The sequence below is a fragment of the Bubalus kerabau genome, chromosome 7, assembly GCF_029407905.1.
Source record: "Bubalus kerabau isolate K-KA32 ecotype Philippines breed swamp buffalo chromosome 7, PCC_UOA_SB_1v2, whole genome shotgun sequence".
NCBI classification, from domain to species: Eukaryota; Metazoa; Chordata; class Mammalia; order Artiodactyla; family Bovidae; genus Bubalus; species Bubalus kerabau.
In genome coordinates this window covers 110,050,372-110,064,675 of record NC_073630.1, presented here as the reverse complement: position 1 = coordinate 110,064,675, position 14,304 = coordinate 110,050,372, and the positions used below count along the sequence as shown (strand labels likewise).

Genomic DNA, 14,304 nt, shown 5'->3' with positions numbered 1-14,304 from the left:
CTCTCTTTGTGGGAGATATTCTAAGTGCACAGGAAGTTAAAAGTAGAGGTCCACCTTACAGGGGGGCTCCCCAGGTGGCTCAGAGGTAAAGAATCTGCCTGCCCAGCAGGACAAGCAGGTTTGATCCCTGGGTCAGGAAGATCCCCTGGAGAAGGAAATGGCAGCCCACCCCAGTATTCTTGCCTGGAGAATTCTGTGGGCACAGGAGCCTGATGGGCAACAGTCACTGGGCTTACAAAGAGTAGGACATGACTGAGTGACTAACACAACACCGTGTTAATAACTGTTGAGACCTCATCATATTACAAACTCTAAGCAGACAGGAACTGAGCCAGTTTGCACAGAATTGTATCACTTGCCATTGTATCTGTATCACTTGCCTGTATCACTCACATGCCATTTAAAAAGAGCTCTGTATACATCAGATGAGTAATTGGACTGATGGATGGTAGATGGATGGATTGTTGGATGGATGGGTGTATGGAGGGATGGATAGGTGGATGAATGAGTGGACAGTAGGTGGGTGGGCAGATAGATGGATGGATGGGTGGACAGGTGAATGAATGGGTAGATGCATGGATGGATTCTTAATGAAAGCATTGAATAAGTCTTTGACTCATGCAATTGGAAATCTCCCTGACTGAAGACTGGCAAGTACAGGATGCCCTGAACCTAGGCCTAACATTGACTTAACCCTATCCTCCCTGTTTCCATGCTCACAGTGGCCTGAGATCAGCACCTATTGGCATTGCTGTTCTGATTTCTATTTGCCTGGCTAAGACCTACTGTTCACCTTGATCTTGATGCCTTATACATTCTAGTAATCTTCTTGACTGTCATTTTGTGGGATGAATATAATTTTGATGCTGGATATAATATGGGTCCAAAGTCCAGCTTTCCCAAATCTATGGTGTATGATTTTTCTTGAGTTGTTTGCACTTTTACAATCTTCATAATGACTATGCAATTATATAGCATTCTTTCTGTAGATTATGAGATACTATGTGAGGAAAAAAAAAAAACAGAGAAACTCTATTTCAGAGAACATTAAATGACTTTCCCAAGGTTGAAAATCTCTGGAAGATGGTGAAGGACAGGGAAGCCTGGCATGCTGCAGTCCATGAGGTGGCAAAGTCAGATACAACTGAGCAACTGAACAATAAAAAGTTAAAAAGAAATGAAGTTTTAAAAAATACCTGAGATTTCCAACTAGGTCCAATTTTTTTTTCCCTTCTTGATCATTGTTCATTCATATACTTTTTAAAATCCAGGATATTTTCCATTGTTCTCCAAGGATTACAGCACATTCAGGCCTATATACATTTGTTCCTGGTCTGAACTTAAGCTTTTCTTCATTGCTGATGTTCAATTTAAATCTTTTGCTCCCACTTCCTAAAATAGAAAAGGACCAAATAACGAAGAGACATGGAACAAATGAAGAAAGACATCATATCACAAGAAATCTTGATTACTCTACTTGGAAGGCTGTGTTACTGCAGAACGGTGTGCGGGGAGCTTTGGAGGAAAGTATTCAAAAAATTAGCCAAGGTTAAATAATCACTATGAATGTACCCACGCTGAACAGATTATAACATTCAAAGAGAAGTTTTATACAGGATGGATAAAAATGTTATAAAATTAAAATTAATGAGAATAAGTTTGACATTCATGTGTTAGCTTAAATCAACATGGATACGCAGAAAACGGCACGTCCTGCAGAGGAAAGGAAGCCGGGAGGGCCGATGTGATATTGATGGATGCCTTCTGGGCATATGAAACCAATCTCCTCCCTGCCTAGGGTGCTCTCCATGTGCAAACTCACACCTGTCTAAAGTCAAGTTCAAGTTTCTCACAGCTTCTCTGTCTCCTCCTCCCAGGGCTAGGTCCGTTTTTAATTTTTTCTTTGTAATCTTTTTGTTCTGTACTCAGAACCAGTTCTGGACTAAAACAGAAGACATGTAACTAGGATGGTGTATTTGAAAAGGTGAAGACTGACTGTCAAGTGACATTTGCATTTCTGCTCTGGCTTGGTCCAGCTAAGTGATGCTGCATTTTTCTGTCTTACTTTCCTCATCTCTATGGAGATGATGAGAAGCCTTAATCAAAGACTTGTTGGAAGGATTTAGTGCAGTTTAATGCCTGGGAACAATGTTTAACACATAGTTTGCTCCTCCATGGGCTTCCCTGTTGGCTCAGATGGTAAAGAATCTGCCTGCAATGAAGGAGATCTGGGTTCTATCTGGATCAGAAAGATCCCCTGGAGAAGGGAAAGGCAACTCACCCCAGTATTCTGGCTGAAGAATCCCATAGACAGAGGAGCCTGGTGGGCTACAGTCTATGGGGTTGCAAGAATCAGACACAACTGAGCAACTAAACCACCACCAGCACCATAAATGTCCAGCAATGTCTTAACAAAGCCTGCTGAGAAACCTGCTGCAGCGCACACAGAATTAGAGGAAGCCACTCCAGCATTGTCACTTCCACCCTAGAAACCCCACCTGATTACCTCCAGCCTTTCAAGGAACTCAGGAAATGTCCTCATTGGAGGTGAAGCTCAGAAACCTTACTTCTTGCCTGGAGCAGGTGTCATCCACTTGCACTTCTGTTCTGCTTATCTGGTCCTCACAGGAAAAAAAAAAAAAACACTAATGCCTCCTTCACTTAATTTCTACCATGACTCAGAATAAAGCATCAGATCGAAGCAGAGTGGAGAGCATTCTCCTCTGAGGTTTCTGTCTTTGTTTACTGCCTGTCTCGCCTGCCCACTTGACCGGCAGTTCTACAAGGGTAGAACCAATTCACTTATTACATTGTCTGTGCCTAGAATTGGGACTAGCAAGGGTGTTCAATACATGTTTGGTGAATGAGTAAATGAATCCAAGTTGTAAATGGGGAAGTGATCCCTCCCTGAAGCCCTTCCCAGAAAGAGAGAGAAATAGAGCAGAGCCCTGGAAAGTCTTAACCTCCGTAAAAGACAAGTATATGGCAGGGATTTTAGGAGGGGAAGAGAAAAATAAAAGCAGCTGTGCTCAAGAATTAAAGGTATGAACGGGCCTAGCTGGCAGGGTAGTACAATGTCATCTAGTCTATCAAAACGGTGCCAGTGTGCCTGCCAAGGTCATCCCATGAAGCCATCACCTGCATCTCCCTCTCACTGCCCCATAGGGTCCCTACTCTTCCTCTACTGGAGAGAAAGAGAAAATGAATACATGTGGAGGAAACCCACACCACCCAACCGACCATGCTTCCTCTAGTTCCTCACCGAGTTCAGTCCACATTCCAGGATTCCCAGAAGTTTGAGGAAACCTAAGAGACAGCCTCAAATAACCACAAGGGCTAACTCTGAGCACTTACTGTAAGTAAGGTGGAGTCAGCTCGCCGTATCTATGGCCTCACTTAACACTCATGAAAATCTGTGAGGCAGGTACTGCCACCAGCCCATCTTACAGATGAGAAAACTGCAACTCAGAGGGTTAAAACTTCCCAAGTAGCAGTCCACTGTTTGTTTTCTTATTTCTTATGTTTGTGACATTAAGGAGGAATGCAACTTCTCTCCTAAAACAAACCTGATGGGTCTTGTAAGGTCTCTTTTCTCTGTCCATGAGCCATATATTGGATTCCTCTTTTCCTTTCTTGACTTCTCTTAAAATCCTATTTACTTTACAATTTTTCTACCTATTTCTGAGAACTCCTAGCTTTCTTTCTTACCGTGGACTCCATTATTCTTTGGATCTGGGAAAAACTGAACATTTAAACTAAATATTTAAACTGTGGATTTTCTTCTCACATCAGTACAACATACAGGAAAAGGCCTAGAAGCCTAAATGAGGGTGTTAACCTCACGCAACTTGACCTCTGACCCACCTTCAACATTTTTTTGCATATTCTCAGTTCTTTGTATTAGTTCTTCTTTCAAAGCAAGATGAAAAACAAGACAAAAGAGGACACACACAAGCACTCACACTCCAACACAAATATTTATCTTTTGCATTTCAACCCAGCTTCAGCCAACACTGGCAACTGTCTTTTGTTGTTCATTCACTAAGTTGTGTCCCACTCTTTTGCAACCCCATAGACTGTAGCCTATTAGGCTCCCCTGTCTATGCGATTCTCCAGGCAAAAATACTGGAGTTGCCATTCCCTTCTCCAGGGAATCTTCCCGACCCAGGGATCAAACCCGGGTCTCCTACATTGCAGGCAGATTCTTTACCATCTGAGCCACCAGGGAAACCCAGGATCCTCTATACTCCAATATAAAACAAACATTTTTTAAAAATCTAGATTATCCTAATTAAAAAAAAAAAAAGTGCTGAACAGCTCTTGTGAATGAAAGCCTTTCTTGCAGGGGACAGCATAGAGATTTCCAGGAAGTCACTGCTGGGTGCATTTTTTTTTATTTATTTTAATTAGAGGTTAATTACTTTACAATATTGTAGTGGTTTTGCCATACATTGACATGAACCAACCATGGGTGTACATGTGTTCCCCATCCTGAACCCCCCTCCCACCTCCCTCCCCATCCCATCCCTCAGGGTCATCCCAATGCACCAACTCTAAGCACCCTGTTTCATGCATCGAACCTGGACTGACGATCTGTTTCACATCTGATAATATACATGTTTCAATGCTATTCTCTCAAATCATCCCACCTCGCCTTCTCCCACAGAGTCCAAAAGACTGTTCTTTACATCTTTGTATCTTTTGCTGTCTCGCATAGAGGGTTAAAGAGGATCCTGGGCAATAAAAAAGAATTAGACCAGGAGGCAGAAATCGTGTATAGGACTGAGACTGGATGTAGTCACTTTGTAAATCCTGACCCGACCCCTGACTTCACTGTGACAAGCAAGACTTTTAACCCTTCTGAGCCTTCATTAATCTCTTGAGGCTGTAAAAGTTTCCAACAGGTGGTTTGAAATGACAGACATATGTTTATTCTCTCCTGTGCAGGACCCAGATCAAGGGGCCCCAGGGTGCGTCCTTCTTTGTCACCAGGGGAGAATCTGGCCTCTCCCCCTGCTTCTGGTGATTGCCTTGCTTGTGCCTCACTCCATTCTCTGTCTCTGTCTTCATTTGATGTTGTCCTTGTGTGTTTCTGCTTGCATCCCTCTTCTTATAAGAATAATATTCACTGAATTAGTACCCACCCAACTTCTATGACCTCCTCTTAAGGCAATTACATTTGTAAATTCCCTATTTTCAAATATGGTCACATTCACAGGTTCCCAGGGGTGATGACTTAATATCTTTTTTGAGGGGAAAGATCACATTTCTACCCACCACAGAACTCATGTCCCCATTCCCTACTTAACCTCATAGTATTTGCTATGAGGGTCAATGAAATAAAATCATGACTGTATAGGCCAGGTCACGTGGGTGTTCATATATCTGAACAATAATAATAACCTTCATAGTGTTAAGGTTCTGTATTTACACAATAGAAATGTGGTGATTCTTTCATCACACAAAGATGTTTCAAGCACCTGCAACATGAAAAGCACTGTGTGTGGTGCTGAGGATCACAGATAATAGAAGACCACCCTCATTGGAAAAGACCCTGATACTGGGAAAGATTGAAGGCAGAAGGAGAAGCGGGTCATAGAGGATGAGATGATAGGATGGCATCACCAACTCAATGGACATGAGTTTGATCAAACTCCAGAAGATACTGAAGGACAGGGAAGCCTGGCATACTGCAGTCCATGGGGTCATAAAAAGCAGGACGCGATTTAGTGACTGAATAACAGCAACACCTCCCCGAGAAGGAAGGGAAAGTGCTAGGCCTATCCCCCTGGCTCTGGAGGATTCATCCCTACTAGGCTGGTGGGGAGATTCGAGGATCCCCCCAGCCTGACCCAGATAAGACGTTCTCTTGAAGGCCGGAGGTGGGAGCAACTCAGCCCTGAGATCCTAACTGGAATCCTGATATTGGCTGGAGTCAATGATATTGAAGGGGACAACAGGATGAGATGGTTGGATGGCATCACCGACTGGATAGACATGAGTTTGAGTAAGCTCTGGGAGTTGGTGATGGACAGAGAAACCTGGTGTCCTGCAGTCCATGGGGTCACAAAGAGTCAGACACCACTGAGTGACTGAACTGAACTGATCTCATTATCCTTAAAGCCTACTTCCAACCTCCCTCATCTCTGCTCTCCCCATCTGTCCTCCGCCCTCTCTCCTCATGTCCCCAGAAGTGGGCTGTGAAGGCTTCACTGGTGCTTTAGTCCTCATTTCCTCTCCACTGAAGCTCTGACATCACTGCTCCTCTTTCTCTCCTCCCTGGGGACCATCAGAGAAATGGGCAAACCCTCCTCTCCACCCACAGTCAACCATCTTGATGGAGTTTTAATAGGAAGCACCTCCTGTGTTGTGGTCTGGGAGGCGACTTCTCTCCACTCCTCTCCAAATGTTGATGCTGATAGAGTCACAAACTAAACAAGACATTGGGCTAAAAGCCCTTGAGCCTTTCTGTGCATCAGGCATTTTGCAACTTCATGCAATTAAAAAATAATCTAAGTAATTTGCTCAAAGCAGATGGTAAATCCAGGTTCAGCCTCCTCCCTTTTATCATCTGTAGACTCCAGAACAATGCCCAGGTGGTGCCTGACAGGACAGTTCTGGAAAACACTACTACCCAACTTTCCAAGTCTTAGTCTGAGGGGACTCCCTTAAATATCATTGAGCCACCTTCCACCAGCTCCCCTGGACTTCCTAGGTGGCTCAGTGGTAAAGAACCCATTTGCCCACTTGCCAATGCAGGAGATGCAAGAGATATGGGTTAAGTCCCTGGGTCAGATATTGCCTGGGGTAGAAAATGGCATCACACTCCAGTACTCTTGCCTGGAGAATCCTATGGACAGAGAAGCCTGACAGGCTACAATTCATGGTGTTGCGAAGAGTCAAAGTACATAGAACACAGACAGCATCTTCATTTTTACCTGGGGAAACTCTTGAAGTGAATTTTCTTTTCATTGAAGTTCTAAAGGGTGGGGATTCCCATTGAGGAGATGAATGTCAAGGATGGCCCCTCAACTGACCCAGACTGGAACTCTCCATTAGGGTCTTGTTAAAGCTCCTCTCAGCCTGAGATGGTTTTGCATTTTAAGTACTTGCAGTAGAAAAGTAGATATCTTTCTTTGGGATTCCATATCTGGGTTGACACCTGACTTATACCAATATCAGTAAACCCTGTTTTTTCCAAATCTGAATCATATCCACCACCAGAACCATGCGTCCTCCGATTGCAGAGTGAGTGAGTACTCACTTCTTGTACTACCTGGTTCCAGTAAAACAACTCCAATCAGCCATTTGCTCAAAGTCACTGTGTGTATTAGTTGTGCAAGTTACATCTAACTCTTTGTGACCCCATGTGCTGTAGACCACCTGGCTCCTCTGTCCATGGGATTCTCCAGGCAAGAATTTTCAAATGAGTTGCCATTTCCTTCTCCAGGGGATCTTCTTGACTCAGAGATTGAACCCAGGTCTTTTGCATTGCAGGCAGATTCTTTACTGTCTGAGCCACCAGGGGAGCCCTCAAAGCTTCTGGTCCACCTCCAGCTCATTGACTTTTAAATCAATGCAAATAGATGTCATTATCATTAGTGTTAATAAAGCACAGCTCCAAGCTACAGGGAGACAGAGTGGTATCTTTGAAGCATTAAACGGCTGAGAGCGTTCTCAGTTCAGTTCAGTCGCTCAGTAGTGTCCGAATCTTTGTGACTCCATGAATCCCAGCACGCCAGGCCTCCCTGTCCATCACCAACTCCTGGAGTCCACTAAAACTCATGCCCATAGAGTCGGTGATGCCATCCAGCCATCTCATCCTCTGTCGTCCACTTCTCTTCCTTCCCCCAATCCCTCCCAGCATCAGGGTCTTCCAGTGAGCCAGCTCTTTGCATCAGGTGGCCAAAGTACTGGAGTTCCAGCTTTAGCAACATTCCTTCCAAAGAAATCCCAGGGCTGATCTCCTTCCCAGGGCTGATCTCCTTCAGAATGGACTGGTTGGATCTCCTTGCAGTCTAAGGGACTCTCAAGAGTCTTCTCCAACACCACAATTCAAAAGCATCAATTCTTCAGCATTCAGCTTTCTTCACAGTCCAACTCACATCTATACATGATCACTGGAAAAACCATAGCCTTGACTAGATGGACCTTTGTTGGCAAAGTAATGTCTCTGCTTTTCAATATGCTATCTAGGTTGGTTATAACTTTCCTTCCAAGGAGTAAGCATCTTTTAATTTCATGGCCACAATCACCATCTGCAGTGATTTTGGAGCCCCCAAAAATAAAATCTGACACTGTTTCCACTGTTTCCCAGTCTATTTCCCATGAAGTGATGGGATCAGATACCATGATCTTCGTTTTCTGAATGTTGAGCTTTAAACCAACTTTTTCACTCTCCTCTTTCACTTTCATCAAGAGGCTTTTTAGTTCCTCTTCACTTTCTGCCATAAGGGTGGTGTCAACGCATATCTGAGGTGATTGATATTTCTCCCGGCAATCTTGATTCCAGCTTGTGCTTCTTCCAGCCCAGTGTTTCTCATGATGTACTCTGCATAGAAGTTAAATAAGCAGGGTGACAATATACAGCCTTGACGTACTTCTTTTCCTATTTGGAACCAGTCAGTTGTTCCATGTCCAGTTCTAACTGTTGCTTTCTGACCTGCATATAGGTTTGTCAAGAGGCAGGTCAGGTAGTCTGGTATTCCCATCTCTTTCAGAATTTTCCAGTTTATTGTGATCCACACAGTCAAAGGCTTTGGCATAGTCAAAAAATAAAGCAGAAGTAGATGTTTTTCTGGAACTCTTTTGCTTTTTCAATGATCCAGCGGATGTTGGCAATTTGATCTCTGGTTCCTCTGCCTTTTCTAAAACCAGCTTGAACATCTGGAAGTTCACGGTTCACATATTGCTGAAGCCTGGCTTGGAGAATTTTGAGCATTACTTTACTAGCGTGTGAGATGAGTGCAATTGTGCAGTAGTTTGAGCATTCTTTGGCATTGCCTTTCTTTGGGATTCTTTGAGAGGGTTCTAGTTCTGGCAAATTTAAGCAGACAGTGATGCCGGGCAAATTTCTCACCTTGCTGACTCCAGTGTTCTCATCTGTAAAATGGAAGTTCATAGCTACCTTATGAAATAAGTAAAACACTGTGTATAGACCTTGGACCACAGAACCTAACAGAGATGGTCTACAACAATATTACAATAATATGTAGTCCGACCTAGGTCAGAAGGGTCTGATTTGAGCTTTTGGTCAGTTGGCTCCCTCATGTATTTAACCTCATTATACTGAGTTCATGGAGGTTTCTATATCAAATGATGTCATCAAAAAAGAATTTTATCCAGCCAGTCATCAAAAAGGAATTTGAACCTGCTGATTGGGGAGCTACTTGATGCCCCCCAGTCAGCAGGACCCAGAAGACCAAAGAGAGCACACAGATGGACTTGGCATCAGCCTGCAGGCACAGCTTCCTTCTACAAGCCATAATGCAAGCTACAAAAATACAATCAAATTCCAAATGTATGGGCAACATTTTCCCCCTGTGTAATTGTCATTGAAACAAGTTACCTGATAAGGGGCTACTTGAAAAGCCTTCTCTAGTAGAGATGAACATCTCGTTGTTGTTAACCGCACCTCCACAGTCTGGAAACACTGGCCAGCTGCTGACTGTGTAAGGAGCAAAGACAGGAAGAATGAAATTCCTGTCTCACAATCACTCTGTGTTCACTCTGAGCCATAGAATCTTCTAGATGGTCCCTTGGGTCACCCAGGTAAAGAGACACTGGTGATTTTAAGAAATAAGCTCTGGAGGATTGTCATGCCCTCCTCCAGGGGATCTTCCCGACCGAGGGATTGAACCTGCATCTCTTTTGTCTCCTACATTGGCAGACAGGTTCTTTACCACTACTGCCACCTGGAAAGCCAATTAAAAATAAATAAACTTTAAAGAAAAGAGCATAATTTCCATACCCTTCTGCAGTACAAATCCATTTCTCCAAAATACCCTTCCTCCTGTTAAGTGTCTTCACTTAGGAATAGTTTGTTGTTCATATTACTGCAGTGATTGCTTTTTTGTTTGGAATTTGAGGAAAGGGTTGAGTTTCACTTTTGAAATGAACAAAAGTTAGGCACACACACTGCCCGGGCCAGGGGCAGCCTTTTGGAGCTAGAAGTGACTTGAGATGCAGGGCCCCCTGGGAATTTACAAACACCTTGGAGGAGGATTTCAGAGTCCTGCCAGCCCTTCCTGGCCCTCAAGGATCAGAGGACCAGAACCAACAGCCAGGGTGTCATGACAGGGTGAAGCATGCCCCAGGGAGCATAAGAGAGGCATAGTCAGGGATGTTTTCCTCCTTTGCCAACAGAGAAACTTCAGTCTATCAAAGGATGCTCAGTTGTGAGACACGCATACCCACCAGCCATCTCTGAACAAAACTGTGGAGGATGCAGTGTCCACCCCCTCCTTGACTAACCTCAGAAGCTCCTTCCATGAGTCACCCCAGGAATCACTACCACCCCAGGCCCCTTTCCAGTCCTTCAGTTCTACTCCATGTACCTTTGACACACAGGCAACTTTATAGTCCTTCTCAGGGGCTCTAAACACAGAATCACAAACAAAAGAGCACAGCTTTAGCTGTCGATGGGAAGAAGAAAGCCAAACAAGGAAACAGCTCACAAGTGCCCCAAGTAATGGCAGGGCTTGTGAAAATAACGACTGTGCGTGTCTGCACACTCGGGCCCGGGGGACCTCACCCCAGCCCACCCCCACTCACACACGCAGACACTGACACACAAACTACAAAGATAAGAGAGGAGGAAGAATAAAAGGAACAGCACAGAATCAAGTTTGAACAGACCTCCAGCCCTGGAAGGGACTGGAGAGAGAAGCAGGTGAAGGATGCCCTTTTGGAGAATGAAAACGAAGGATGACCCACCACGAGTCACAGGTGCAGCTCAGTTTCTCTGAATGCTGTCACCTCCTGTTTTAGGGGAGGTGATGGCTATGCAAGAAATTATAAGTTAAACATCAGCAAGCTTGTAGTTCTGAAAAATAAAAATCCAACCTTCATCTTGGTAGCCAGAGGGAGGAAAAAAATTACCTTGATTTAAATCCAAATTGTGCCTCTTACTCACTTTGAGATTTTGGATACCTTTTCACTGCCTCTGTGTTGTCCCACATAAAATAGAATTAGCATCACCATCTCCCAGAATTAGGTGACCATTATTCCAGAGAGTTCAGGTAAGTTCCTGAAACAGAGTAATTAGTAATAAAACTAACAACAGTAAAAATGAATATAGAAGTAACAATGTCCACTGTTTAGAGATTAATTGGCTTTAACTTGTTTAAAAGGCAGTTAGGCAGAGGGACTCTGGGGCTGGATTTCAGAGAAACAATAGAAGCAGTGCTTTATAAACCAGATGGTGTGAGTTCTGATGCCCAGAGCTGCCATTTCCTGTTGATATTGGGAAAATTAAAACTTTCTGTGCCTCAGTTTTTAGATTATTAAGTCGTATAGATAGAGTTCTACTGGAGCTGTGTGTTAAACAGGTTCACATGAAACACTCAGAAGAGTGCCTGGAATATTACAACTGTTATATGAGTATTAACTGTTGCACACTTAGAATGATTCATTCTTAATCGAACCTGGACACCAAAGGGCTTTATAGAGATAAGCATGATGTTCAGATGTTCTTCAGAGTTTCTGTCTATAAATGAGATTGTTGAACATATTACCATTTTATTTCTCTGAGGTATGGTTTTCCATGCACTAATTCAGAGGAAAAACAGTGTAAAAATGTAGTTCCTTGTAAGACAGTTTTCTGAGTTTGGAAATTGTAGATAAAACTCCATGCTATGGTCTTATTGTCTGTGTCCTCCCCAGACTCACATGTTGAAGATCTAATGCCCAATGGGATAGTATTTGGAGGTGATAACCTTGGTAGGTGTTTAGGTCATGAGCGTGGAGCCATCATGAATGGAGCTAGGTACCTTATAAACCACCCAGTCTATGATACTTCATTACAGCAACCTGAAAGGACTAAGACACTCAAAGTATTAAGGTATCTAATCACTTAAATATATCCTCACATTTACTCAATAAATTTTATTAACTTCAGAAAACTAAGATCATGGCATCTGGTCCCATCACTTCATGACAAATACATGGGGGAACAATGGAAACAGTCATAGACTATATTTTTGGGGCTCCAAATCACTGCAGATGGTGACTTTAGCCATGAAATTAAAAGATGCTTGCTCCTTGGAAGAAAAGCTATGACCAACCTAGACAGCATTTTAAAAAGCAGAGACATTACTTTGCCAACAAAGGTCTGTCTAGTCAAAGCTATGGTTTTTCCAGTAGTCATGTACGGATGTGAGAGGTGGAATGTGAAGAAAGCTGAGGGCTGAAGAATTGATGCTTTTGAACTGTGGTGTTGGAGAAGACTCTTGAGAGTCCCTTGGACTGCAGGGATATCCAACCAGTCCATCCTAAAGGAAATCAGTCCTGGGTGTTCATTGGAAGGAATGATGCTGAAGCTGAAACTCCAATACTTTGGCCACCTGATGTGAAGAGTTGACTCATTGGAAAAGACTCTGATGCTGGGAGGGATTGGGGGCAGGAGGAGAAGTGGACGACAGAGGATGAGATGGTTGGATGGCATCAGCAACTCAATGGACATGAGTTTGAGTAAACTCTGGGAGTTGGTGATGGACAGGGAGGCCTGGCATGCTGCAGTCCATAGGGTCACAAAGAGACACAACTGAGTGACTGAACTGAACTGATTAACTTCACTCCATACACCAAGTACCAAGCTGGGTGTTGGAGGTTGGAAGCATAGATAATTCTTGACTATGCCATTCAGTCACTTATGTCTTCAAACTTTTTTTTTTTATACAAAAGTTCATTTATTTTTTTTATACAAAAGTTTTTTTTTTTATACAAAAGTTCATTTAATTTCAAAATATCAGATGGTTTTTGCCAGAACCTAAGTAAATTTAAATTTCAAACATTAAAAATTTCAGCCTTCAGCTGAGCACAATTTTCATTTAAAAAAAAAAAATAGTGAATTCCAATTCAGCATCACCTCTTCTTTTTTAAGAGATTTAATTAAGTTTGTAAGTGTCAATGTTTTGCTTCTCATTTAAATCACAGGTGACTTATAACTCATCTTAGACCCGTTACAGTGCGACTCCAGTGGACACTTTTCCCTTTACGTCCCTAAGTTAAGTTTTGAACTTGGGGAGAAGAATCTGACTAAACACCAGCACATTTCTAGAACCATGGCACACATACAGTACCTGGTTTTATGATGAAATAATCTGTTTTAGAAATCTGCCAAGAGAATAATTTGGATTTTTTTTAAAGGGTAGGTAATACATTGCTCAAATAAATCTGATTCATGGAAAGTTCAAAAGTTCCTTTAGAGAGTGTTTGCAGAACATCTTTTTTTTTTTTTTTTGTAATTGCCTCTCATGAATGAGCAACCGAATGGCACATATTTGGAACACAGTTCAGTTCAGTTCAGTCACTCAGTCATGTCCAACTCTTTGCAACTCCATGAACTGGAGCACATCAGGCTTCCCTGTCCATCCCCAACTCTGGAGTTTACCCAAACTCATGTCCATTGAGTCAGTGATGCCATTCAACCATCTCATCCTCTGTTGTCCTCTTCTCCTCCTGCCCTCAATCTAGAGTTTTGCCAAGAGAACACACTGGTCATAGCAAACACCCTCTTCCAACAACACAAGAGAAGACTCTACATGTGGACATCACCAGATGGCCAACAGCGAAATCAGATTGATTATATTCTTTGCAGCCAAAAATGAAGAAACTTTATACACTCAGCAAAAACAAGACTGGGGGCTGACTGTGGCTCAGATCATGAACTCCTTATTGCCAAATTCAGACTTAAATTGAAGAAAGTGGGGAAAACCACTAGACCATTCAGGTATGGCCTAAATCAAATCCCTTATGATTATGCAGTGGAAGTGAGAAATAGATTTAAGGGACTAGATCTGATAGACAGAGTGCCTGATGAACTATGGACGGAGATTCGTGCCATTGTAGAGGAGACAGGGAGCCAGACCACCCCCAAGAAAAAGAAAAAAAATAAAATTCAGAACACAGGACACTATCAAATAAGGGCACAGGAATCATATACAACTAAGTTTAAATTTCAGTGTTGTTGTTGTTTTTTTTTTAAAAGGAATTGAATCCAGGATATCAGGTAAGAAATCAAATTCTCTGTTTGAACAGTTCGCTGAAGTTCTGAGGTGATACAGCCTTGCTGGATGAAACTAC

General features: G+C 42.9%; 1 long non-coding RNA gene across 1 annotated transcript in view; it reads right to left on the bottom strand.

The window, feature by feature from the left end:
- Nucleotides 1–1,293: 1,293 nt before the first annotated feature.
- LOC129657315 (uncharacterized) overlaps nt 1,294–14,304 on the bottom strand; it is a 32,010-nt gene continuing 18,999 nt past the window's right edge. The window contains exons 2-4 of the long non-coding RNA XR_008716669.1: nt 9,569–9,667; nt 2,507–2,621; nt 1,294–1,392 (exon numbers count right to left, since the gene is read on the bottom strand). This is a non-coding gene — a long non-coding RNA (uncharacterized LOC129657315). The remainder of the gene's footprint in view (nt 1,393–2,506; nt 2,622–9,568; nt 9,668–14,304) is intronic.